The sequence below is a fragment of the Triticum aestivum genome, chromosome 3B (genome assembly GCF_018294505.1).
Source record: "Triticum aestivum cultivar Chinese Spring chromosome 3B, IWGSC CS RefSeq v2.1, whole genome shotgun sequence".
Lineage (NCBI taxonomy): Eukaryota > Viridiplantae > Streptophyta > Magnoliopsida > Poales > Poaceae > Triticum > Triticum aestivum.
Window position 1 is genome coordinate 744,950,253 of NC_057801.1, and position 4,560 is coordinate 744,954,812.

A 4,560-nucleotide genomic window follows, 5' to 3' on the forward strand; every position below is an offset into this window, starting at 1 on the left:
ATATCATCGAATGTCTCACAGCCAACACCATTAACTATTCACACATATACACATGTATATACATATACAATTTCTACTACATGTTGCCTTGGTGCCTTCGGAGCACGATGACAAGTGGTTCATGGGGGCGGTAGCGGGTAATAGTATTCTCCTTTCAGATCTATGACCTGGTCGAGCAAAAATCCGGCTATTTCCTCTTGAAGTGCTTGTATGCGGTCCGATGGTAGGAGCTTATCCCGCACCGATCTGAACTGTTAAGAAGGAAATCAATATGCATGTGTGTTAGTTGTGTGACTAAATATCGATAATGGTGTGAATAGTGTTTTGACAAAAACGTACCCAGTCCTGTCTATCAGATCTGCTTCTTTCGCACGTCATCATGCGAATGTTCTCGCAAACGTAGAATGCACATAGATTATTCCCCGACGCCTGCCTCAAGGCCTTTACGAGAATGGAATTGAATCATATAATGATTAATCAAGCATGATAATTAATTAATGATATTGAAACAAGAATTAAAGAGATGGTAGCTAGCTAGTACTACTTAATTACTTACCTTTGGTCGATGCCAAAACAACTTTTTGGCCACGTGCCTGGAGTCACCTTAATGAACTTTGCCCATGCCCTGCCCGCCGGCAAAGAAAATTAATAAAGGGGTTATTAAATAGTTCATATCAGGAACTAATAGTTAATAATGATTGAAATTACCTATTGACTATCCCATTCACGGTGGTGTAGTCTTTATCTTTTTTAGTTAGTGAGTCCAGTAATTCAACTTTTCCTTCCTCAACTTTAATGTCTAACAAGACCCAGTGCCAACTGCATACGCACACGTTTGTATGTCTTAATTAAGCGGGCATGTGCATAAAATTAATCAACTACCGTAAACCGTATACACTTAATTATTAACATCTAGCTAGCTAGTAAGCAAAAACAAAATTTGTAGTACAAGACAGTGTGACTCACGGGAAGTTGTAAGGAAGTAGTATATCTTCATTGGTATTGAGGCGCTTCAAGAACTCTAGCATGCTTTCCTCTACTTCAGCTTGACAATGTTCAATCTGCCATATGTCCTCATTAATGGTATTTGGGTCAATGAACCTAACGCCATAGCGTCCAGCTTTTTTCATTTCATACATCTTCATCCTGCATATAATACCACAGAAAAAGAATATAGTTAGGATAATTACATGTAATGATTGATCAAAATTATCACTACATAACTAGTTTGAGACTTAAATTACAGAAAGAAATCACTTACAGACAATAGCAACTGACGATAGACTTGTCGAGTGCGTCTTGATTAAATAACTGAAATAGTTCTGGATACTCAATGGTCAGAGCTTTCTCATGGTAATAATGCTCATGCTTGACATTCACCATGAGGGACTCTCGATTGGAAATCTTGGTAATGTTCATGTACCATTGATGCAATTGATACATTCTCGTTGGGAGGTCCTTGACCTTGTCTGGATGGACCAAAGGTTTGCCCCGGACATATTGCCATGCTATTTCCGATTCTTTAAGCGTAGGCATGGGCTCGATTTCGAGGAGTTGTCCAACAGAGATATTGAGCATTTGAGCCTGCATTATATGATCCTCTGTTATTACCACATCGTCATGCTGGGGAACGCTAACGGTTTGCCCACAATAATATTTGGCGCGCGTACTACTCCTCTCATGTGTTGTTGGCACAACAAGCGGGGGGATCGCTTGCGCCGTTTGTTCTCCCAACTGGGGAACGGTTTTCCCGCATTTTTTGCCAGCTGCTTGTTGGCTCGAGCTTGAGCTCGCTTCCTTCTGTAGTCGTGCTCGATGTGCCTTCCTGATTTGGCGCTCATAGTCCGAGTCAACAGGCTTGGGAGCTGGTTCTCTAGCCATACGAATGAAGTGGTCAATTACTTTCTCAGACACTTTCTCCTTTGGCGGCGGCGTCGGTTTCGGTCCAAAATGGGCGTCCACTTGGGCTTGCACTATGACTGTGCTCCTTAGTCATGTCGTAAGGCCTCTGAGGAAGAGGAGCGAGGCTTGGACCATATTTATATCGCTTGCCTTCGCCTGTACTTCCTGAACTACCTCGACTCGTACCGCTACGCACCAAAGCTGCGGGATGTCTCTTCTGCGATTGCTGAGACGGCGGAGACGGCTGACGTGGAGTTGGACCAGGAGAAGTGGCCTGACGATGTGCCGGACTTGAAGCAGGAGGTGTGGCCTGACACGATGCCGGACTTGCAACCGGAGAAGTGGCATGACGCTGTGCCGGGCTTGAAACCGGAGGAGTCAGCTCACGCGTTCGGGGACTTGGAGGAGGTGGCAGACTTCGAAGAGGAGTCATCTCACGCGTTCGTGGACTTGGAGGAGCGGGAGTCTGCTGACTCGGTGGCGGACTTCGAGGAGTCGGCAGACGACGCGGTGTCGATGGACTTCGAAAGATGATGCAATCCTTTCTCCATAGGATGATACGATGTATGGCCTCTCCCAGTGTGCGCTCGTCTTCACCTCCAGGAATGTCAAGCGTTAGCCCCGAATATGGGTCCACCACTTCATCAACAATGACACGAGCATAGCCCTCTGGAATCGGGATGCAATGGTAGGTTGCTTCGGGGGTAACTGGAAAAGCAACGCCGTCCGCCACCTTCATGGATATGTTCTTCATTTTGGAGTGTAGCTCGCAGTTAGTGTTCTCTATGATGTCATCCACAGGGTATTTATCCAGCAGTGTGTCGCCCGGGGCAGAACCAACGCCGCTTCTCGGCATGGATGGGACGATGCTATCCAATGCTGGACGATCATCCGCTTGCTGTTGCCGCTGCTGAGACCCCCTTTCCTGGCTAAGTGAGTCGATCTGCTGTTGCTGCTACTGGAATTTGAGTGCCAGGTCCGCGTGCCTTGCTTCTAGGCCTTGAAGGCGTTCTGCGTCCTGCTTCCTCTGCTCCTCCTCCAGCTTCCTTTTCTTCTCCTCCTCCATCTTCCTTCTTGCACGGCTCCTGTAGTCCTCGTTCCATTCTGAAAAGCCCTCATACCAGGGAATAACGCCCATGCCTCGTGTTCTTCCCGGGTGTTCAGGATTTCCCGGGGCGCGCGTAAGCTCGTCGTTCTCTCTATTGGGCGTGAACACCCCCCTTCGAGCTTCATCTATTGCGTCAATTATCTTTTGTTCGGCTCCTTTTAGACTTGCCTTCCGCGAAACTCCGCCTGTCTTCGGGTCCAACGCTCCCCCATGCGCATAGAACCAAGTTCTGCACCTGGGGGGCTAGTGCCGGGTAACCGGAGTGACCCCTGCATCCTTCATATCTTGCTCAGACTTATCCCACTTAGGCAATGCCACCGCGTAGCCACCTGGACCCAGCCTATGGAACTGCGTCTTTCTTGCGGCATTTGCCTTGTTTTTCATCGACCGTTCCTTAGATATTTCTGAATCCTTGAAGGTCATGAAATTGTCCCAATGTTCTCTTTGCTTCTCCAGTGTTCCCTTGAAATCTGGAGTCTTCCTTTCATTAGCGATGTAGTTGGCCCATACAGTTTTCTTGTGGGTGTTGAATGCAATTGCCATCTTCTTAAGAGAAGCGGCCTTGACTTTGTCCACATCTGCTTTAGTGAAATGATCTGGTAGGGTGAAATGTTCCATCGGAGATTTCACCAGGTCTTCTTTGGCTCTTTTGTCGACCCAAGTAACACCTGGACGTTTAGTCTTTGGCTCTTTCCATTCTTGAATGGAGATGGGGAGTTTGCCCTTCACAAGAACTCCACACTGACGAGTCCACTTGTTCGCAATGTTCTTAGGCGTGAGGGGTTCGCCACTAGGTTTGATGGATTCGATGTGGTACTTTACACCATCCTTCAACAATCTGCCCGGGCCTCGCTTTGTCTTGCTATCTGTAGAAGCAGATTTGCTCGATCCGGAGGGCTGAAAGAAGAAAGATCGATTCGTTAATATATCTTCAATAAAAAAACATGTGATGATCACCATGATGCATGCTTATATAAATATACCTCGCCGGTAGTGTTTGTTATTTGAAGATCAGCATTGTCTGTGTCATCACAAACATTGTCTGTGTCATAATCATAATCATAGTTCATGACTTCATCAGCCCGGTCGTCGAGATCGAATATCTTTTCATCACCCTCTCCGGTATTGTTAAGATATTGGGAGTCGTCATCTGCTTCATTCAGATCATCTAGCCTGTGAGGGCTGCGTATGATGTCGAACAATTCCTCTTCTCTCTCTCTGCCGGTATTGTCCGTCATAGCTTTTACTTTACTAATAATACAGAAGAAATATAAAACTATTTAGTATTCAAATTACAATGCATGGATGCAATTAATCAATAAGGAAAATCTGAATCTCGAATACATCCTCTCGAATATATAATCTCGAATACATCGTCGTCTTAATATATATAATCTCGAATACATCGTCTCGAATACTATATATTGAATACATCAGTGGCTAGGTACCTAATAAAGATCGAGTACTACAGAAGAATCTAGGGCGCCACTCGCGGTTCCTGGGGCGCGGGCGGTGCACACCCAAAGAGAAGGAACCATCACAGGATCATA